Here is a 23,529-nt window from a genome sequence, read left to right as displayed (position 1 = left end):
GCTTAGGTATGAGAGCAGAGAGGTGATTCAAATTGCATTGCTGTTATTCATTATTTGACAGTTGCTGCATTCTAGCTGTGTGCAATTTAAAATTAATACCCCTCTTTTTGTCTTAAAATTTTAGAGTAAACTTAGTGTTAACGAACATGAGGGATTTATGTTTAGTACAGGTAAGAACTGTACAAGATTTCCCTTATCCCCAGCCTCCCAAATCTCTACCACGTTTATCTTAATTCTGAGCCGTATAGGGTGGTATCCTAATTCTGGACCTTTTGGGTACAGATTCTTAAGTGGACAAGCTGGGTGGGTTTTGGCATGTATAAATAGGGGTTAGGTCATGCCTTGCTTGTTTTCTGATAGGTATCTAAGTCCCTTGAAACAGGTTTCTGTGCTTTCTGTAGGTCAGTGTTTCTGGCTCAGGTTCTGAAATCTTCATGCACCCAGTTATTTGATTGCAGTAACTGCAAGCCTGTATCCAAATCTTAGATGTCTTGTACAAGGAAACTGATTGCAGTACTTAACTTCAGTTCACTTTCAGATCTCAACACTGGCATGTAAGGCACCTGGTTTCAGCATCCCACAAGGACAGAGCAGCAGCCAACAGGATAATCTGCAGTTTGTTACCACCTAAAGATTTTTGCTCGTCAGTTTACTTAGGGTTAGAAATATGATGGAAGCTAGGGAGGGTTAAAGTGAACCAGTGTTTGTTAGGTAACTGCAATGATTTCCTACTCTCAGAATATTAAATTAGTTCTTCTGATGGCTGTTCCTGTTGAAATCAGTGGGAAATTTGCCATTTGCTTGGGAACATGATTAGGGCCTGTATTTGAGAGTGTCTCATTATGAAGGTGGACATATTTGGCTCTGAACCGCTGGACTCTAAAAATATTCAGCTCTAATATATCTCAGTTCCTTGGGGGTCTGGAAGCTAGTTTGTGTGTTTTTATGGTTCAAAGATTGCAATTGCACTGTGGGGGTGGGAAAGAGAGAAACTATTCCGTCTTCTGGAGTAGGTTAGGGAAGTAGGTAATGAAGTTGAGGGTAATGCACAATCAAGCTAGATCTCTCACTCAAAAGCACTATCTTGCTGTAATTAATTTTTTTATCCTTTTAAAAATAACATCAAAGTGCATTTCTTACACTTTAAAAGGTTTTGATCTGTGTTTCTATCTGTTAAATGTAATACATTTAAAACAAATTAGTTTTAACTTTAGGTAAGTGAAAATGCCTCGGTACACTGTAAATACATTTCATGGCAAGGATTCGGTCAGTCTGTCTAACATTGGTCTACAAAACATATGGCTGCCCAGACAAAATTAAGGCATAGTTCCTGCTGAGGAGAGACTGGAATAATGAATGCTGTGTGCACAAGCTGTGGCCCTATGAAGTGGACTTAATTAATGTTCCTGGATTGTGATAGGACTTCCTCTCTGTGTGCCCTGTACATTACTCTTGTTAAGAGCCTAGTATGTCTTTTGTGGTCCATTGGTGGCAAAAAGAAATTGGTAGTACCCATTCTAAACCTGTCTCAGCTGCAATATAGTGTTATCATAGCCTTAGTTTAGTACGAGTGGCAGTCCCTGCTGAACACTGGCTCTAGGCTGGAATAGAAAAGGTGTTGCAAACCAGCATTGTGGTACTTTAGCAGAGGACTAGGGTGAGGTCTAGGACTGGATAACAGAGGAAAGAGGATCTACTGATTAGTCTAAATCTTGAGAGACCTAAATTCAGTTCCCTGCTCTACCACAAACTTCCTGTGTGATCTCAGGCAAGTAAGTTAGCAATTCTGTGCCTAAGTTCCCATCTGTAAAATGGGAATAATAGCACTTCCTCACCCTATACAGGTGTTGTGAAGATGAGTGCATTAAAGATTCAGATGCTCAGATACAATGGTGATGAGGGCCAAGTAAGTACCTAAAGAAGTGGATGCTACAGTTCAGGAATGAGGTGCAGGGGCAGTGCAGCAACAGGTAAGGTTGCAAAAAAGTCAGTCTGCTCTATGTCTGAAGCCTGATAAATGTTAGTTTTATAAACACTAAATTCACCCAAACATTTTAGGTGCCGTTTTCTTTAGCCTGCAGTTTCAGAGAGCGCTTTTGGAAGAAAATACAAAGGGAGTATAGAAGAACAGACATGCAAAGTATTTAAATCATGATTTGGGGACATCAGTAACTCAGGGAGAGGTTATAGGTGTATTACAGGAGTGGGTGGCCAAGGTTCTGTGGCTTGCAATGTGCAGGATGTCAGACTAGATGATCATGATGGTCCCTTTTGGCCTTAAAGTCTTTGAGTCTAACGTACTGGTCAGAGAGCTGTCCTATTGATGTTAGAGCTTTTCTGTAGATAACAATAGCCAGGCTTGTGTGTGTGTGGCTTTTTTTTTTTTTTTTTTTTTTTTTTTTTTTAAAGAAAAATGTTGAAATTATACTGAAGTAGCATGAGGCTATCATAAGTCTATTATTTACACAAGAGGTCTCCCAAAGATCTGTAGTGGGAGTTTGCAGGTGATAAGAAATTGCTCAAGGTAGTTAAATCCAAAGCTGACTGCGAAGAGTTATAAAGGGATCTAGCAAATCTGGGTGACTGGGCAACAAAATGGCAGATGAAATTCAGTGTTGATAAATGCAAAGTAATACACATTGAAAAACATAATCCCAACTGTACATACAATAACGGGGTCTAAATTAGCTCTTACCGCTCAAGAAAAGAGATGTTGGTGTCATTGTGGATAGTTCTCTGAAAACATCTGCTCAGTGTGCAGTGGCTGTCAAAAAGCTACCAATGTTAGGAACCATAGAAAAGAGAGAGATAATAAGACAGAAAATATAATGTCACTATCTAAATCCATGGTATGCCCGCAACTTGAATACTGCTTGAGGCTCTGGTTGCCTCATATTCAAAAAGATATAAAGAATTGGAGAAGGGAAAGAGAAATGATTAAGGTATGGAACAGTTTCTTATGAGGAATGATTAAAAAGACTGGAACTGTTCAGAGTGGAAAAGAAATGATTAATGGGATATATAACAGAGGTCTATAAAATCTTGACTGCTGTGGAGAAGGTGAATAAGGAATTATTTACTCCTTCACATAACACACAAATCGGGGTCACCCAATGAAATTAATAGACAGCAGGCTTAAAACAAACATAAGGAAGTACTACTTCATGCAACACACGGTGAACCTGTGGAACTTGTTCCCATGGATATTGTGAAAGCCAAAAGTACAGCTGGGTTCAAAAAATAATTAGGTAAGTTCATGCAGGATAGATCCATCAGTGGCTATTAGTTAGATGGTCAGGGGCACAATGCCGTGCTCTGGATGTCACTAAACCTCTGACAGAAGCTGGAATTGGACGTTGGGGTGGATTACTTGATAATCTCACTGGCCATTCTCAGAAGACAGGATACTGGAATAGATGGATCATTGGTCCAGGCCAGTATGGCCATTCTTACGTTCTCAAAGATGGGATGAGCTTGCTAGATGATGATGGTGGTGGTTGTTTTTTTTTTTTTGTTTTTTGTTTTTTTTTATGAAAGCTGTACTCCATATTATTTTCTAGATTTTAGTCCATATGATCAAAGTATAGATGTTGTTCCTCTTCCTGATGGCTTCCAAACACGATCTGAAGGAATGAGCAGTGGATATTGGGAGCCAGGAAGTCCTGAGTTATAATCCCTGCTTTACCACTGACTCACTATGAAGCAATGGGCAAGTCTCCCTGCCTCAGTTTACCCATTATAAAAATTGGATTAATAATATTTACCTACGTGCTCAATTGTGTTGTGTGAGGCTTAATCAATTAGTGCTCATACAGTGTTTGTGGGACATCCCCTTCACTCACTTCCCCCAAAAGACATACAATATTCTGTTCAACTTAGAAACTAGCATATTGTGGGAGATGAAGGGTATTTATCTAGTTTAGTGAAAAATCCCTTTAACTCAGCTAAATTGTTGGTCGTATTGTCAGCAAAAGGCCTCCTGCTGCTCCTATAGAAGTCTTGGCAAAATTCCTTTTGACTTTAGTGAAAGCAGGATCAGGTCATCATGGAATTTGTGCCCCTTCTGGGATGACTGATCTGTTTTTGGTACAGTTTGCAAAATGATATAATTTTCATGTAAGAACATTTATTATAATAAGACTTGGCTGCTTTATATGGAAGTGGTCTAATAATTAGACAGGGGTTGTCAACGTTTCAGAAGTGGTGTGCCAAGTCTTAATTTATTCGCAGTAGTTTAAGGTTTCGCATGCTAGTAATACATTTTACATTTACAGGGGCCAGTGGATGGAACCCCAGACTGGCAGCAGGCTGAGCGGACCAGTGGCTGGGACCCCAGGCTGGCAGCGGGCTGAGTCGGTCCCTGCCAGCTGGGGTCCTGGCTGCCGGCCCCACTCAGCCCACTGCCGGCCCGGGATTCCATCCATCTAGGCCGGCAGCGGGCTGAGTGGGGCTGGTGGCCGGGACCCCAGGCTGGCGGCAGCATGCAACAGTAAATCAGCTCGCATGCTGCCTTTGGCACACGTCATAGGTTGCCTAGCCCTGGATTAGAGCTAGATGCTGGACTCTATTGCCAGCTTGTCCAGTAAGCTGCTCTGTGATCTTGCCCAAGTCATAGAGGTATTCACAAGTGAGGAGAATCTGTGGCTCCTTGTGATTTAAATTGGAATTGTGTGCCTAGTTAGCACCATGGAAAATCAAGCTCTTAACCTCTCTTTGCTTCAGTTTTCTTCATCTCTAATATGGAGGTAGCGATACAAAGATGTTGGACGGATTAATTCACAAATGTTCTGTACATTGTTTAAAGATCCACAGATGGAAGTGCAGAGTGTAATGTCAAAGCGCTTTACAAACATGAATTGATTAACCCCTTGCAATATTTCCCCTCATACATAGGTAAATTTGGATGTTTTGTTTTTTTCTGTAGTACCAGTTTGATTGTGATAAAATATTATTAATGTTCAGAATTGAGTCTCATACTTGACAGAGTGTATTTGATTTAAATCAAATTGATAGGAAGACTCGACTTAATCATGGATTTCTACGTAAAAGTGCATTCTTGTTGGTTGTTATAACCTTAATATATATTCTTCACAACTCAGAGATTAGGTTTCATTTTTAGAAGGTACACACTATACATTTTTAAAGTGAATTATTTTGAAAAATTTTCAGATTAGTTTCCAGCTATATCAGAAAATGAATGATTGTTTGGTAATTTCATTTACCAAAGGTGATTTGAAGTAGATATTTACGAAGTCATTGGGAGGTGAACTATCTCCAGTTCAACAGGTTAATCATTTAATATTTGGAGGATTTTCTTGCCATGCTGTATTAGGAGGAGAACATCACCAGACAGACATTTAAGTTGTTTTATTTAACTAAAACAACAACGTTAAGTATTCTGGATTTTTTTCTTCAACAGAAAACACATAATACTTTAACAAAACAAGCATATACATTTTTGAATTTAGTTAAATATTCAAGTTTTTTAAATCAGGTTTGTTTTTGTTAAAATTGTTTTTAGCTAAAATAGTTTTTTTTTTTTTAAATATTTCATTTAAATCGACTGTGTCAGCCAGGTCAACAAGAGAAACTTAAAATATTGGCTTCTGCAGCTAACTCAGTCATTTTCATCTTCATTTTCACCTTCATTTTCCTGTTAGTTCATAATCTGGAAAAGAAAAACAAGCTTTTCTGCTTTTTTCAGGTCTCAAACGACTTCTAAGTTTGGAATGAATTAGTCCAAAGGAAGAAAATATTCTTTCTACACTGGCAGAAGAAGCTACTGCTGTTAAAAGTGAGATTATCACTTCAACAGTCTCTGAATCCAAGTGCTTAAGTGACTTCCACAAGTTCAGTCATTTGAGTTTCTTTAAAAAATTATCAGCAAACATATATTTCTTGAATGGTTCACCCTTAGCTCTGAAGTTTATTATAGTTGGCATTATGGAAGGATGATGGCTATGACATGGACATCCAGCAAACTCCTCTTCTTCAGCAGTTAAGGTTTGACTCTGTTACCGAGTATTGAGAATATTTGCAAGAAAATGAGCTGGAGATAGTGCTTGTCCCATTCATTCTTTTAATGCTTGTAATTTAACTCTGTCATTGCATATTTCTGTTTTTAAGATCTCACTTGGTTCTTTCCAAATTTCAACAACGTGAGCAATAAAATAATTATTTCCTTGCATTTTGTTCAAGACTACAAAAATAGGCTTCAGGGTACTCAGCGTGTGTTCAACATTTCTCTTAATCCAGTGTTGAGAACTTTGACTGTGACAGTGCCATCTATTTTTTCATGATTTTGTTTACAAACTGTCATCGGATTAGGCCAGTTCTTGATATAGCGCTCAAAACAGTTGTCTACTGAGTTCCATTGCACGTCTTGTGGGAGAGTTAGCTTGGTTCCTCCCACTGTTTTTCAGAGCAGCTGCTGCAAAGTGGTTGTTTCAGAAGTATTTTGCAGTTTCAACAACATTAGCCTTTATTTCTGGAACACTGAAGTCTTTGACTAGGAGGTGCATCAGATGAGCACTGCAACCCTCTGTTGTTAGCTTGGGACTCTCTTCTAAATTTTTTCTCATCTTGGATACATTTGCAGCATTGTCCGTGACCAAGCTGCATACTAGACATTCGAATTTTTTTTCACTGCTACAGCTTTTACTGCTACTTCTTGTAAGTATTCAGTTGTGTGTGCAATTCCTGAAGTATCAGTTGTTTCTGTAAGGAAGACATTCCTTTCTTCTGTTGTCACACGAGCACATACAACAGGATCATTGTGGACATTGCTCCACCCATCAAGACTCAGGTTAACAATTTCACCCTCCAGAACTTTTGCACACTGCTCAATTTCTCTTTCATGCACTTTATCCAGCAATTTGCTTGCAACATCTGCTCTGTTGGGTGGACTGTATCCTGGTCTTAATGACTGAACCATGTTAATGAAGTGTGGGTTCTCAATCATACAGAAAGGAGAGTTTATTGCATAAACAAACTGGGCAATTTTTTTATCAATTACCTCTTTTTGTAATCTGCTGGTTCTTATCACAAACTTATCTCTGGTTGTTTCTGGATGATGGAGATTTTTTTTTTTTTTCCATTTTGCTACAGGTGATACTGTGGCAGGTGCGTATATGATGTGACTGAAACACTATCATGGCAGATAACTCTGAACTATAGAAATGACGGTAATCTTGAAGGTGAATAGTCTTCAGAATCCTGAATGTTGAGAGATTCTCCTAAACAAAATAAGTCAATGCAGTTGTTTAATTATTATTGCCATACTGCTCATTTAAGTATTACTACTACTACTGCATTCACTGACACAGTACAACTTTAAAGGTGAAATTGTAAGGAAGATCTGCCATTTCAGCTGTTTGTTTTATTTTTAATCACAACTGCATCCAAATGATAGTACCATAGAGTAACAACTATATTTTTGCTCCAACATGAGAATTCAAAATAGTCCTAAAGAAAGAAGTAGGAAATAAAAAGTTTACCAACCTGGAGATCCTGCATGTTCAGCCATGTTCCTTTCATCATCTTAATGCAGCTTCCTCCTGAGAAGGAATGCTTCTATGATGTTTCATTTGGGCACTAGGCCTTGCATTCTTTTGTTGCACCTGTTTGCATTTTTGCACACGTGTGTCTTACCACAGGTAGATTCATTAAATGTTCCCAAACTGGGTCTCTCTTAGGGCCTGCTGCCATTATAGGGTTCCTTCTAGTGTATAGTAGATCTCAAATCAGTGAAAGCTACATTCAGAAGACCTCAAGACTTCTGGAATATGCGCCTCAAACAGTTTCACTTTTGTTCTACTGCCTGTCCCTCCTTTCTCACATTTACTCTAGACTTCTTCTCTTTGTCCAGATCTATTCCTCCCACACAATCTTCTATTCATTGAACTTTTTGAAACTTTGCACTTTTAGAGAAAGGTAAGAGATTGACTCTTGTGTACACAAATTTGGCAGAGGGTTGAGGTCTGTTATTTCTCAGTTCTATTATTTATTTAAAAACAATTTTGCTGTTAACAAGCATGTTATCTCTGGAGACACAAATTCACAGTTTGAGAACTGCAAAGCTAGGCATCTCTAATGGTATCTTCTAGCTGAGAGCATGATTCCCATTGGGTAGACAGAATATTAATCTATACAGAGCCCCTGAAACCACGTAAGATTGGTCAATCCATGAACTATTGGAACTCATTTACAAAACTTTTCTTAAACATTACCTGAATATATGTCTCATACTATAGAATAGAATTTATTATCCTATTCCATGTTGCGATATTTGAGCGTATGTGGGTCTTGTTTAGGTTTTTTCCCCTCAAAAACCATTTTCAAAAAATGCAATTAAATTAAAACTGATTTTTTTTTTTTTAAATCATTGATTTTTATCCACCCTGATGCTTGATTTAAAACTTTTTGCAAAGGTTGCAGGCAGGAGAAAATTGTTCAAATGCAATTGTAAAGAATGTTACTCTTTTTCCTGAATTATTGGTAAGTGGAGGCAAGTGGTTTCTTTTTCTGCTGGCACTTGTGTAAGTCTGTTTTGCAGGAAACGTCTGACTTTCTGTGAAAGCTTGAGGCCAAATATTGCTTTAAGAACATAAGAACGGCCGTACTGGTCAGACCAAAGGTCATCTAGCCCAGTATCTGTCTACGACAGTGGCCGATGCCAGGCGCCCCAGAGGGAGTGAAGCTAACAGGCAATGATCAAGTGATCTCTCTCCTGCCATCCATCTCCATCCTCTGATGAAAAAAATAATTGGAGATATACCTATCTCCTAGAACTGGAAGGGACCTTGAAAGGTTATCGAGTCCAGCCCCCTGCCTTCACTGGCAGGACCCAAGTACTGATTTTTGCTCCAGATCCCTGAGTGGCCCCCTCAAGGATTGAACTCGCAACCCTGGATTTAGCAGGCCAATGCTCAAACCACTGAGCTATCCCTCCCTCCACAGTCCTTGTCACGTTGATTCAGAATGTGGTTTAATAGGGACACAAATTAGCTGCTACAGAACTGGTCAAAAATTTGCGTTGCTTTTGATAGTTTTGGTTCCAACCAACCTGCTCTTTTCTTCCTTTATTGTACTCCCTTCCCCCCCCTTAAGGTGTGTGGGTTGGGGTTAAGGGGTTGTTTTGGGGGTTGAGGAAGTGGGGAATTCTGAATCTATAGCCAGGAAGATACCTCCAAGGCTTAAAACTTGTAGTATTCATTTCTTAATAATCTGCCCTCCACAGTGCTGGTTGTCCATCTAAAACATAACTTCTAAAATGCAGTTACTGAAATGATCCTTCTTACCTGTTGACCTGACCACGTCATAGGCACTGACCAATTCAATATCCTACAGAACTACCTGACCTTGCCCCTTACTGCATCACTTGCTCTACTAAAAGTGACAGCCTTGATAATCCTTTGTCTGCATTTCCCACAAACATTCTAGTCTACCAGCAACTACCCTCATGTCAGCGAAAACCCTTCAGACTTTTTTCCCACAGTACTTTAAAAAAGCTACACTATTTATTTAACAGTTTTAGAAAATTCAACTGAACCGCTACAAGCTTGTCTACTCTTGGAAATAGCACCAATTTTAGCAATTGTTTGCTAAATGATAGTCTGTTGGTAAGTGTAGGCACAGACAAACTGTGTCCAGTGTTGGTTCAGCTAAGCCAATTACTGAAACCATACTATTTTCTAGTGTAGACCTGGTGTAAGATACACACATGACTAATAAGCAACTATATGATCTTACTAGTGTAACCTTTGTCCTTCCACCTGTCTACTCCCTGTTGTTTGATTACCCCCAACTTGTTGCATCATGTCTAAAATTAGATTAAACTCTGGGGAATAATCTCTGTCTATTTGTAGTATAAAGTGCCTAGCATACTTGTGGGTGCTATAAAAAATAATAGCATCTTTCATCTGGGGATTTCAAAGCACTTTATAAACATTAATGTATTTAGCTTCACAACATCCACGTGAGACAGGTATTATCTCTGTTTTACCAATGAAGGAATGGAGTTGAAATGATTACTTGAGATTACACTCTGTGGCAGGGCTGGGAATAGAACCAAAATCTCCTGACACCTGTTCTGTGCTTTTTAGCCATGCAGCCCTTGCCCTAACCTCTGGTCCACACAACAACTAACACCTATCTGATGATTGGAACGGTGTCTCTGCTGTGGACTAACAGTTGTGGAATTTTGGATCCATATCAGTGAGTAGGAGACTCTTCTAGTAATGAAAAGTACAGTTACCCCAGCTTTCCCTCCTCGCCCCTCAGAGGAGACTGTCACCTCCACAAAGCCCTGTGCGGGGAAGGAGTTTGAATGCTGATCAGATTATGATCCTCCATGCGGTGTGGACACCCAGGTTTGTCTTGCTTCTTACTCTTGACCCAGATGACAGGAAAGGTCAAGAAGGGACAAAGATTTACCCTACAGTGTATATTCCTGCTGCAGTTCTGCAAAGTCAGGCATGTATTTTTCTCGGTGCAAAAAGGCACAGTGACTTGGTCACATCCGCTGGGCATGTCCAATTCCACGGCTGGCTTATTTGCGGTTGGGAAGAAACTTTTGAGTGAAAGAAGTCTGGCTATGTCAGCTATGTGAGTGCAAGCGTAAAGAGAGCATCTTGGCCAGCTCTCTGCCATTCTGACTATAGAGCTGTCTGCAAATCCTGCACGCTGGAGTAAACATTTCTCTCTGTTGCTAGCAACTGCCTTCCCTGACAGTTCCAAACAGAAGAGCCTAAAATAGCTCCAAGTCCTTACAATTAGTAGAAGTGTTAACCCATTTCCACAGGAAAAGGATAGCACAGAGCTTTCTAGCTTCATGTAGTCTCAGAACATACAATGTTCTTAAGTTCTTTGTTTCTACGTGTGCATGCCCCACCACAGGCTGCTCAATCTTCTTCACATCATGTTATTTCTTAGTATTATCTGTCATCGTATTTGGCACTGACAGCACTTTCAACTTCAATACAGTTTAGAAACATTAGCTAATTAGAGGAAACAAATGGCAGAAACCTACTTTTACTGAAGTGTAATACTGCAGTGTGGTGGTCTCCCATACGTATACATGGCTGTGCTTTCCCTCCTATCTCTTTCCTGCCCACAGTAACCCCGTTTATGTCGGCTGCTTTCTCTTCTATGCTAAATGTTGCATGCTGATGCGTGCAGAAGGATGGCGTGGTATGGTATTGCCACCCTTACTTCTGTGCTGCTGTGTGCAGAGCTGGGTCCTCAATCAGCTACCACCACTCTCCAGCCGCCCAGCTCTGAAGGCAGCATAGAAGTAAGGGTGGCAATATTGCGATCCCCCCTAAAATAAATTTGTGACCCTCCTGTAACTCCTTTTTGGGTCAAGACTCCTAATTTAAGAAACCCTGGTCTCCCCTCAGAAATCTGTATAGTCTAGGGTAAAAGCACACAAAAGACCAATTTCACGGCAGGAGATCAGATTTCATGATCTGTGATGTGTTTTTTGTTTTTTTTTTATGGTCATGAAATTGATAGGGCCCTATTTATGAGATAAGAAACTGATGCTTTGCAGCAGTCTCCTTTTTTGTTATCTTGCAAGATTTGAAAATTTTCAATTTTAGTTATTTTGGAAACATCACTTAGAAAGTTAAGCTGAGGATCTAGTTTGTGCTAATTGTTCTAAATTGTCTGCAGCTGCTAGAAAGGACATTGTCACCTCTACAATCATTTCCCCTCCTCCCCCCAATCGTTTGTAATAAGCTTGAAACACAAATGTTTCCCTAACATAATTTGTTTTTCTTTGCATGCATGCTGATTTTGTTCTTGTGGGGTGAGTCATAAGTGCAGGGCTTCCTATGCTGCTTTGCTGTTGTGGGTTGAGCTCAGAACCAGCACACTGGAACACTGCTTTCTTAAAATCCATCTCCTATTCCTTTCCTTCCTCTAAAAACCAAAATAAAACCCAGAAGCATTTGGAAAGCAAACCTTGAATAATTTCAGAGTTTACAAACAGGTATAAGAAAAACTCTGACAGTAGGGCACATTGACATGTCCTTTTAAAGTACAGAATGTCCTCTGGATAGGGCTGTTGTCTGAAAGCCTGCTCTGAGTTGCAGCTGCTGCTCTTCTGACCCTCCAACCCCATCAGGCATTCTCTCTTTTTATAACATGCCCTTTGCTAGAATGTATCAAAGTATTTAGAAGGAATGAGGAAGATGTTAGTGAAGTTAATGGGTAAATAAAAGCATATTCATAAAGTTAAATGATAGGCCAAAATACAATTGGAGTGCATGTTTGGGTGGAATTGTAATTTTTTTTTTTTTTAAGCTGCATGTGAACAAAAGAAACCAGCATAATTAAAACAGGTGTTTTGTAATTACTTTTCAGTGCTTTGCTTTCTCTTTACAACCACCAAAAGTGAGAGGGGTCATGATGTGATATAAAAAAAAGAAATAAGAAGGATATTAATTTCTCCATATTCCGATTCATGTTAATCAAGTTAATCAAGTGAAGTTTATCCTTGGTCCTTATTTTTCTTTGCAATGATTTTTTTTATCACTTTTATTTCCTGTTTCAAAACAGTAATTCCCCATTGAAATTCACTTTCATTTTTTGTTTTGATCATTTATAGCAATATTCTTGATGTTTAAATCTCTGATTTCCTGAAGATCCTATATCAAATGGATAGGTAGATTGCTGTATGATAGCTTTCTGCTCACTCTGTCTGCCATCACAGAGCTGCTGAACTTCACTCTAAGACTCTGATTGGTACATCTGCTTAATGAGGTTTTATTGATTTATTATCAGGCTGTGAGTGAGACTGGAGAAATGAGAAGGGTGGTAATAGTATCTTTAAATAAGTGCACCAGGTGGCTGTTCTGGCTGCTTGAGAAGTTACTGGATCATTACTTTCTTCAGTAAAGATGTGTCAGGTACATGAAAAGCAACCTTGGGGATAGCGCCATGTAGCCGTTACATACAGCAGTGCTGCAGCAGTTACATTTCCTGGGTGCTAATTCCTCTCTTTCGATATTACCTGTCTCTCATAAACTGTTTCCCCTTACACCGTCATCCTCCGAACATATGCATGCACTGGAGAGTTCCTTCTGTGCTGTGCAGTATTTTCCCAAGGGAGCTCTCTTTGATCCCTGTCTTTCAAAATGCCTTATTGATTTCCAGGACTCTCCCCTAATGCAGTTGCCAAAATTATTCTATTCAGTCAGAAATGGCAGCCATAGGCCTACACTACTCCTGTGTATTTTATCGGCACTGGGCCCTTAGAAAGCTAGAAGCAGTCCTGGCAGTCAGCGTCTCTTTTTCACTTTGAGTTTAGGTTGTCTCTACTTTGTTGCACTGGGCACCTGTGCAACATATCTCTTTAGACTGAAGCCTTTTAAATATTTGTTGGAAAAGGTTTTGCTGCCTGCGGTAAGGTGAGAAGAGGCATTTGGGAGGATGGCATAATTCAGTGCAGGATTTCATTTCTTTTGCTTTCTGGTCAAGGGTGTGATTTTCAGTGCCTGATTGCCCTGGCAAGTCTTGTTGCTCCACCCCTTGGGTGGATAAGATAGACCCAGTTCTCTTCCAGGTCACTTTACACAGCTTACAATGATAATTTATTTTTTCCTCTCCTCTTCCTGATTGAAAGATTGCTGTGTTGCTGTCCTTCCTGCTTTCAGGAGTCTGAGGGTAGTGAGTGGGAGGAAAGGCTGGGCGAGTTCAGTCTGCAGGAATTCTGTTGGTGTTGACCGACTACTTGCAAGAAAACAAAACATTTGAAAATGTGAGAGTTTTTTGGAGTAGAATTTTAGCGATTATGAGACCATGATTTCATGGCTAGATGTAACGTATGCAGAGGTTGTGCCATAAGCTCTGCTGAGTTCGTTCTTCCCATGTCTGCCTTCATCATTTCTTATCCAAGTATTTCACAATACATGGTGATTTAATGATGATAAACTTCCAGCAGGCTGAGATGAGAACATTTTTCCTGCTTATGACCTATCCTGAGTCTCAAATGATAAAAAGCTTTTGAATTAACACCAGTGTGCCACATTTTGCATCTACTCTCGCTCTCATGTTGATGGATGAGGGAATTGTTCCCATTTCAAAATGGGAAGATTTTTTTTTTTTTCTTTCACTCTGTATGTTTATGGAGTTGACCTTGTTCCCATCACCTTTGCAGCTGGTAGTTTGACAGGTATTGTCTGTGTCTCCCACTCCCTCAGGGTTAATTTATTCCCACGTAGGAGCTCTTAGAATATTATGTCTTCCCTTGCTTTGCTTCCTAGTCCTTGGTATCCTACATCATAGTCACAAACTTTGCACCAGAGGACTGCACGGATCTCCTTTCAGAAATAACTACATTTCATTTGCTGGCTAGAGGGAAGCAAATACAAAAATTCCTTCTTCTCTTTTTCTCTCTTACTGCGTTCCCCAGATGCGTGTGGTTCTAGACCATGAAAGGAGAGATCTGAACCAAATAACTTACCTTTTGTCTTCCACATAGTGGTATGGAGCGCAGTCAGTAGGCAATGGATATGAACTGTACCGTAACTTTTTGTTGTTAGCTCCCGGATCAATCCATTTTCTCTGTATGTCAGAGGAATTAGTCTATTATTCCCCTTCAACACCAAAGAAGTAGCCTATCTGCTTTGTGTAAACAGCCCCACCCCCACCACTTAAGGCTCATTGCTCAGCTATACAATATTATACAGCTGGGGTGTATTAACTTCAGTGTCATACATATGACCAAGGAGGTAATTGTTGCACTTTACTGGGCACTGGTGAGAGCTCAACTGGAGTAGTGTCCAATTCTGGGTGCCTCGCTTTAGGGAAGATGGGGACAAACTGGAGAGAGTCCAGAGAAGAGCAACAAAAATGATAAAAGGTTTGGGAAAACCCTACCTATGAGGAAAGGTTTAAAAAAACCCTGGGCTTGTTGTTTAGTCTTGAGAAAAGAAGACTTGGGTGCTTAAGGGGGGGGTGGGGGCGGAAGGATCTGATAACTCTCTTCAAATATATTAAGAGCTGTTATAAAGAGGATGGTGATCAGTTTTTCTCCATGTCCACAGAAGGTAGGACAAGAAGTAATGGACTTAATTTGCAGCGAGGGAGATTTAAGTTAGATATTGGGAGAAATTTTGTAACTAAAAGCTCTGGAATAGGCTTTCAAGGGAGGTCATGGAACCCCTGTCATTGGAGGTTTTTAAGAACAGGTTGGATGAACACTGTCAGGGACAGTCTGGATTTACAAGGTCCTGCCTCGCTGCAGGGAGCTGGACTAGATAACTTCTCAAGGTCCCTTCCAGCCCTATATTTCTGTGATTCTATAAAAGTGACTTAAATAAAAATCATATAGTTTTATTGCCTTTTAGAGTTATTTCAGTACTTACCTATGTATGTACATTTAGGGAGTGTTTTATAGTACATAGAACAGGGGATTAATAGTCATGACTTTGTACTGTTCATGATTCTGCCACTGATCTCTCTTAACCCTTCTGTCTTTAGTTTCTCATCCAGTAGAATGTGGGTCATGATACTTTACCCACACGTCATAAATCCCTTGAGATCCCCTAATAAAAAGCACTTTGAAGTGCTAATTATTAAGGCTGGAGGAAGGTTGTATCTGAGGCAACCACTCTGTCTTAGAAGGGAAGCAGAGAACTGTGTAGCCTGGTACATCTGATTTTGATTCCAGGAACAATTTTTAGATTCATTCACTAGAGACAAAGAAATTGAACTTCTTAAAGAGGAGAGCAGTAAGCTTAGCAGCTGCCAGCAAGGGGATTAAATAAGAAACCAATCTCATCAAACTAATCTGATATAGTTTATTTAAGGGTCTGACAAAGAAAATTGATGTGGATAAGGCAATGAGGCATTTTAGCTAGATGCCCAGCAAGGCTTTTGATGAAGTATTGCATGAAATAATTTGTAAAATGGAGGAGCTGGGACTCTGTGTTGTGAAATAGAAGATGACCTACCACTGTTTATTGCAATTTTCTGCACCCTATACTTCATCCACTTTTCTGAAGAGAAGCCACACAGAATCTCTCATAGCTCAGTATTGGGGCCTTCTATCTAATACAGTGTTTTTCACACTGGGTACACATACATCTAGAGGTACACGAGCTCTCGTCAGAGTGTACATGAGAAAAATCCTGTCATGTAAGACCTTTTTTTTCATAGGTAATACAGTAGACCAGTAGTTCACAAACTAGGGCTGCTGCTTGTTCAGGGAAAGTCTTTGGTGGGCCGGGCCGGTTTGTTTACCTGCTGCGTCTGCAGGTTCAGTCGATGGTTGTGGTTTGCTGCTGCGGGACAGTGGGAAGCGGCGGCCAGTACGTCCCTCGGTCCGTGTTGTTTCCCACAGCTCCCACCGCCCCCATTGGCCTGGAGCAGAGAATTGCAGCTACTGGGAGCTGTGATCGGCTGAACCTGTGGACATGGCAGGTAAACAAACGAGCCCGGCCCGCCAGGGGCTTTCCCTGAACAAGCGGAGGCCGTAGTTTAAAAACACTGCAGTTGACTACATTATTTAGAAAGGGGTATGTAGCCTAAAAAGTTTGAAAACCATTGATCTAATAGTTGTATGCAAAAACCTTAAAGCGGATCAATAATGCATAGAATTTAAATTTCCTTATGATGCCAAATACGGATGGAACAGCAGGTAAAAGTGAGGAGACCATAAAACTGCAGGGAGACTTTCAACAGAAGAGCTAGAGAATAGAGTTTCATGGCATTACAAAATGTGAGGTCGGGAGCTTGTCATATTAAATGGTAGAGAGAGAGATTGTTAAATGGAAAACAGTATTTAAAGAAATTTAGAGAAACTGGGTGCAATAGTAAATTTCCAGGCAAAACCTTCCAAAATAGAATTCATGTTGGAAATAAAGACCTATTCGTGTGAAATATTATTATTAGACTGGTGTACATTTAAAAAAGAAAATTTATGAAAAAGCTTTTTAATTAGGATTAAAAATATGGACATGGACATTAAATAATAAGGTTGTAGTTAAAAAAATCTAAATGTTAAAGTCTGGAAATATTCTGTAATTCTTTGTCAATCTTTGGTTTTCCCTGTTATGCTTGTCTATTGTCCCGCTACCGGTAGAACACAATTATTTACCAAGTGACAGAAGCTAAATTATTCCCTCTTCACTAATTGGTTCTGTATTTTGTTGTTTGATCACATAACCTTCCTCTTTCCTTTCTGCCCATGTCAGATACAGAGAGTTCTTGAGCTCTTCATGAGAGGGTGCATAAGATGTTCTTTGTCCTTGTATTTTGGGTATGGGAGGGACTGAGGGAGGAATGCAGCTATTGGACAGTCCTTGATTAAAATTCTTCCCTGTCCTCAATACTATGCTGTATCCTGGGTGTTTACTGCCCTCCACTCCAAAAGTTGCAGTGTTTCATTGGTGCTATGTGTTTATATAGTGCACAGTTCCTTGGTGGGGGATTCTGTAGCAAGAAAAATGCGTTAGAAGTTTAAAATACTAATAAAAGTATAATGAGAAGTACAAGACTAATGTGTTACAGAAAAGAAGTCCTCTGAAGAAAAGCTTTGTGAAGGGTATTTTTCGCCCGGAGGGGCTCCTAGTATATGGAATAGTTGGCCCAGATGTGTCAGAAGCTGACAGTCTTTGACTTAATTTCACTAACTTTAAGTCCTGCATTTTCTCCACCCTTTGTACAAACAGTACCACATAGCACTCTCAGACACTAAGAGGTAAAGGAGTGTGGCATGGGGGCTGGTTCCAGCATATGCTGTATGCCAGTGGTTCTCAAACTAGGACTGCTGTCTGTTCAGGGAAAGCCCCTGGCGGGCCGGGCCACTTTGTTTACCTGCCATGTCTGCAGGTTCAGCCGATCGCAGCTCCCAGTGGCCACTCTAGTCCAATGGGAGCTGCAGGAAGCGGTATGGGCTGAGGGACATACTGGCTACCACTTCCCGCCGCCCTCTTTGGCTTGGAGTGACAAACCATGGCCACTAGGAGCTGTGATTGGCCGAACGTGCGGACATGGCAGGTAAACAATCTGGCCTGGCCTGCCAGGGACTTTCCCTGAACAAGCGGTGGCCCTAGTTTGAGAACCACTGCTGTATGCCACAGCAGTTACCAGCCAGAGGCATTCTATGCTGCTGCTCACTTAACAATATGTTGCAGAAACCTGTCCTAATGCAACTGCAGGATGACTGACTCTTTTGGAGAAATGTAAAAAATAAAAAAAATTAACTGACATAATGATGATATGAGGTCATCCCCAGACATCAGGGGGGGGAGCCTGCTTAGTCATTGGGGCAACAGAGCTCAGCAGTGAAAGCTGCCAGTTGGGAGCAATGATGCTACAATCTGAACATACATCTGCTTCATCTTAAGCTATAGATTATTATTATTTTAAAGATGGCCTGCAAAGAATCTTTTATCCTGCTTTTTTGTGTATAAAAAAGGCCTGTAAGGTTGGTTTATGTATTGTTTGTTTTTTAACTTCAGAAGTGTTAGGAATATAAAATCTAATTCTTTGTTTTGTTTTTCCTGGAGGAATCTTGAATGTGATCTGTGAGCTCTCGTACCTTAATTGAAGGTGCAGGGTGTTTAATCTTTAGCACATAGATTTCTTTCTCCCAAGTATGTCTGTCTTTATTTAAAACTTTGTTTTTTTGATAATTTAACAATTCCCTTCCTTTCTTAATAACTCAGTTTTGGTATTTTGATTTTTGTGATGTTGTAACTTCACTAGTTTTCCAGTCACTATGATCTTCCAAAGTAGACAAGACCTACATTTCTTCTATACACCTCTAGCCCGATATAACACTGTCCTCAGGAGCCAAAAAATCTTACTGCGTTATAGGTGAAACCATGTGATATTGAACTTGCTTTGATCCAGCAGAGAGTGCGGTCCTTCCCCCTTGGAGCGCTGCTTTATCGTGTTATATCCAAATTCGTGTGATATTGGGTCGAGTTATATGGGGTAGAGGGGTGTGTGTGTGTATGTGTACTCTTCTGACAACCTTTCAATCCCTCTTTGAACAATACAAAGACACAAGTCCTTTTTTCCCCTTTACCACTCACCTTTGAACTTTGATAATTGTTGTATTACCATTTTGATATTTCTTACTTCTCTTTTCCAGCTAAGTATGTCTCCAGACCACATACTATTACATTCTGCATGCACAAGAGCCTCATCTAATAATGGAAAAACAAAAGCCAAGGCCTGGGCAAGTAAAGAGTTGGAGAGTTAATATGTACATTAATAGAGGTCTTTTTTGTTTATCTGAGACAGCTATTTTTGAAGGTCTCATTACCAGACCTTACCCTGTGTCTGCACAATGGGACACTATGTGTTTGTATGGTAGATGCAGATTGGAGCCACACTTTGTAAGTACAGGGTCAACTTTTTTGGGGGAACATACAACTTAAACAATCTTTCCTTGTCTGTCAGCTTGTGGGTAGTGTTCCTTATGGCCGCCTCCAAGACACAGGAGATATATAAACTCAGTATGTTCAAGGTTCAGACTTGCAAATGGAAAGCTGACTTGGTGGTACTGTTTTGTGCTTCACTGAGAACTCCAATCTCTTACTGCCAGGTTTTTAGAGCACCTTAGACAAGGCATGCTAATTCCCAGGAGGAAAAGAGGAAACTGTAACCTGAGCAATGTAAGCCTTTATAAGGGCCCTGCAAGCACTCAATTCCGACCACTTTCTCAAAATATAGTCTCTAATATAGACTCGAAAGAAAGGGGGATGGAGGGTTGGGATTGTATATCTGCAGTGATCTATTCAAAGAGCTCCAATGCCAAATGAATCTTTCTATTTTGACTACTATCAGTATAGATTCCCACCCTTGGGAACCTCCAGGAAAATGGGACTTGAGGAGTCTTTCTTAATTGAACAATGACTGCAGCACAAATGTCCCAAGCTGGGCATACTAACACAAGGCTAGGTCAAGAGAGCAAGGCGGAGGGAGAGACAGTCTGTGAGATAATCTGGGGTGTGTTGTTCATACAGGGCTTGGAAAAGGCCGAGGATCTTGAACTGAAAGCAAAATTTAACTGGCAGTTATGCAGAGTTTGGACCAGTGGAATGGATGTGTTTCCTCTGGCTGACCCTGCTGAGGAGGATGTGATGTTCCAGGTGGCCCCTTGGGTTTGTGGTAGAAGTTCATTAGTAGATGTCTGGCTAGTTTAAGAAGGTATAGGACATTTCTGATCATTGCAGTTTTCAGAGCCTTTAGGAGTGGTGAGGAGCTGAATGAAACCCAGAGTATGACCCGACCATATTTAAGTCAGATGCCTTCAGCGTTGAGTGAGAACAAATTTTTATCTGTCTCCAAAAAAAAGACTTCCCTTGCACGTCAATATTCCGTCTGGATTGGGTTTTAGCCAGCTGTGTTTGTTCCAGTTTCTCACTTCACTGTATTGCATGACTGGAGGAATCATTGGGAAGATGATGCAAAGCAGAGCAATGGTGTTTGGATTTTTTTCCCTCTCTCTGTCACTGCAACACCGCCTTTGCCTTCCAAGATTGAGGTCCTCAAGCTTTGAAATCTGTTGCAGTCAGCAGCAAATCTTTTTAAACCTCATGCCCTGATCACGTTGTAAGAGAGAATCTGAGATCTGAAGGATTTTCTTCATTTATTGCTTAAAAATAACTAATACACTTGATAAATGGTTTCTGAAAGAAATAGGAGGGGTTTGCTAGATGTTCTAACTAAAGCAAGTGCAAGTCAGAAAGAGAAATTCTGCAAGAGATTTTAAACCAGTGAACAAGTAGGGGAGGCAGGTATCTGGTTTGAGAACAGTCTGTTGAACATTAGCAAGAGGACAGGAAACTGCTAAGGTTTCAGATGAATTCGTACAGATAACAATAGGCTAGATTTGAATACTCAGTACTATAGGAATTCAAAAAGGACAAAGGAAGGAAAACTGCAAAGGAATTGGGTTTTTTTTTCCAAACAAATATTTTGCAACTGCTCTGGAAGGTGTAGTAGTATTTCATAAGGCACTATTATTTGTATAACCTTACACACTGTCGTTAAACTGTGCTGCTAAATTTGCAGCAATTCTGCAAAAAGCAAAGGGGAAAATAACATTAATACTCTTAAGCCTGTACATTTATTATCTTTGTCCAAGAGTATTCATATTTGCAGCCTGGGTTCCATTTTAAAGCATCTCTTATCTTGTGGGATGTGGATTTTCAGGGTTTCACTGAACATGTTTGGTTAGTTATATTGTGTGTTGATAAGATTTTAAAAAGAGAATTTTTCCATCTCCTGTCTCTCTCATTTCTTTTGGAGTTATTTTTGTGCTGTTCAAAGGGGACTGGAAAATGAGCTGCGAGAGTTCGTGCTTGGTGAAGGAAGGAACGCCCTGGCCTCTGTCATACTAGGTGGCAGAGTTCCATTGCTTATGGCCAGGGTGAAGGAGTAGGAGGAGGGAAGAGAACATCAGTAAAACAGGCAGAGGAAGTGAGTCAGTTCTCACTGAAACAGCAAGCCGTGATTCCACTTGCAGGGAAGCCAAGCTTGGTCTAGATTGAAGGTAGAGCTTGCATAAATCCCATGTCTACCTCCCCCATTCCCAGTTTTAAAATCTACTCTGCAGCCATGTGAGGTTTGAGGATATTCAGGTTACAGGACCTTGGGCAGAGGGGAACATACAGTTTAACTTCTGTTTTTAATATATAAATATTTTATTGCACCTTGTTGTTGGGGTCTTTAATAATAATGAAAATGTCTTGTCTGCTCTGTGTGGATTTTAAAAATCCCATGGCAGACTCCATAAGAGATGGCCCTGTTTTCCTTGCTTAAGAATTCCCTTACACACTACGACGTGTGTGTCATTTGCTTCCTTGCCGTCCCAAAGAAGGCTGCTTTTCTGTAATGGTTGAAGTGATCCTGGATGGAGTATAAGTTGTGTGTGGGTTTGTAAAGCGCTTTGTGATTCTCTGGGATGAAATGCACCATTTAAATGTTAAATATTGAGCGTGGAAGCATGTTTGTTTCTTCACTAACTCTTTTTAATAGTGTTTTCTCCCTTCTCCCAAGCCCTCTGTACTTTTTTCCATTCCCATTATTTTATGAGAATGGTGGCCTCCTAGTCTGTGTCGACGCTTCCTGCTCTTCCTCACTGTTTCTACAACCAATTCAGCTCCACAGGTGGAAGCTTTGAACTTTGATGACTCTTATTTTAGCAATGCCCAAAACCAAACAACAAAATCCACCAAACTGAGCACAGTTCTCAACTTGCTGTTATCATTCATTTCTCTTTGACAGTAAAAGGAAGGTTGTGGTCACTGTGCAATTCAGATAGTAGAGTCAGTTTGTGGGCTGTCATTCAGACTTTTCACAATGGGAAGGAGATGGGGAAATGTAAAGAACAACTGCAAATAAATGTTTCTGCCCCCAAGAGACTCCATGTATTTGTCCTCAGAACTGTTAAATGCAGATCAACCCCTGAAGCACAGACCAGGAATGAGGGGCTGAACTGGAATCTAGGAGTTGGGTTCTGTATGCTTATGTGTACTGCGCAAACCGTGAGTTGGCCATATGTTGTTCACTGGTGTTTGTGTGATGTAGACTGTATAAGCAGGTGGAGTCCCCACCATCCTGCAAATAGACTGAGCATACACAAAGGATATGGTTCAAATTTACCCTCTTCCTGGGGCCTCTTCCTTCTATTTAACATAAATAATGACCGAGTATTTATTTAAGCTATTGTATTTTCCATTAAGCAACAGAAGCTGAAAATACTGCCCTTTGGGAAAAAGTAAATACACCTCCACCCCGATATAACGCGACCCAATATAACACGAATTCAGATATCATGCAGTAAAGCAGCGCTCTGGGGGGACAGGGCTGCAGCTCTGGTGGATCAGAGCAAGTTCGATATAATGTGGTTTAACCTATAACTCAGTAAGATTTTTTGACTCCTGAAGACATCGTTATATCGAGGTAGAGGTGTACCAGCACTGACTCCAGTTGTAAAGGCTGAAGATGATGCCTATATATCTAGTGTAGTATATGACATATTATATACTATATTTATAAAGCTTGACATTGAAAATTAAACGCTTTCCTCTGATTTTTATGTATAAAAATGCAGACTTTAACTCATTTCTTACTAATTCATTACTAAATTTGAGGCGGGCTCATTGATTCTGCTTATTTTTAATTAAAATTATTTTAATAAATGATAGTAAATTTAGACCTCATATAGGTAGTCATGAATTCTAATTTAATTTTAACAGGTTTATTTTTAAAAAGGAAATATTTAAATTTAAAATCTATTTAAATCATTTGCAAATACAGGATAGATAAGAATCATTTATAAAAATAATGTGTATAATAATTTTAAAAAAATACAGTAAAAGCACCATCATATCCCATATGTCATAGTAATATCCACACGATAGTTTTTTTCCAAGCATCTTTCACTGCCTCTCGCATTTTGCCCATTAATCCCATCTTTCCTGGACTACTAGTAAAATTCCAAAACTGTTTCAAACAGCTGCCATTTTAAATACTTTTTTTTTTTTTTTTTTTTTTTTACTG

General features: G+C 40.0%; 1 protein-coding gene across 8 annotated transcripts in view; it reads left to right on the top strand.

The window, feature by feature from the left end:
- MIDEAS (mitotic deacetylase associated SANT domain protein) overlaps positions 1 to 23,529 on the top strand; it is a 110,234-nt gene that overhangs the window by 40,612 nt on the left and 46,093 nt on the right. The window contains exons 2-3 of one of the 8 annotated variants that reach the window (XM_075065438.1): positions 1,845 to 1,970; positions 5,705 to 6,003. The exons of 5 other annotated variants lie outside the window; for them this stretch is intronic. The gene's annotated coding sequence lies outside the window, so the exon portion shown is untranslated. Of the gene's footprint in view, positions 1 to 1,844; positions 1,971 to 5,704; positions 6,004 to 10,144; positions 10,216 to 23,529 lie in introns of those variants that run through there. 2 more of the 8 variants (XM_075065437.1, XM_075065441.1) reach the window with 2 other exon arrangements.

The sequence above is a fragment of the Chelonoidis abingdonii genome, chromosome 4 (assembly GCF_003597395.2).
Source record: "Chelonoidis abingdonii isolate Lonesome George chromosome 4, CheloAbing_2.0, whole genome shotgun sequence".
In the NCBI taxonomy this organism is placed as follows: Eukaryota; Metazoa; Chordata; order Testudines; family Testudinidae; genus Chelonoidis; species Chelonoidis abingdonii.
The sequence above is the reverse complement of the archived record's forward strand: the minus strand, read 5'-3'. Positions and strand labels throughout refer to the sequence as shown.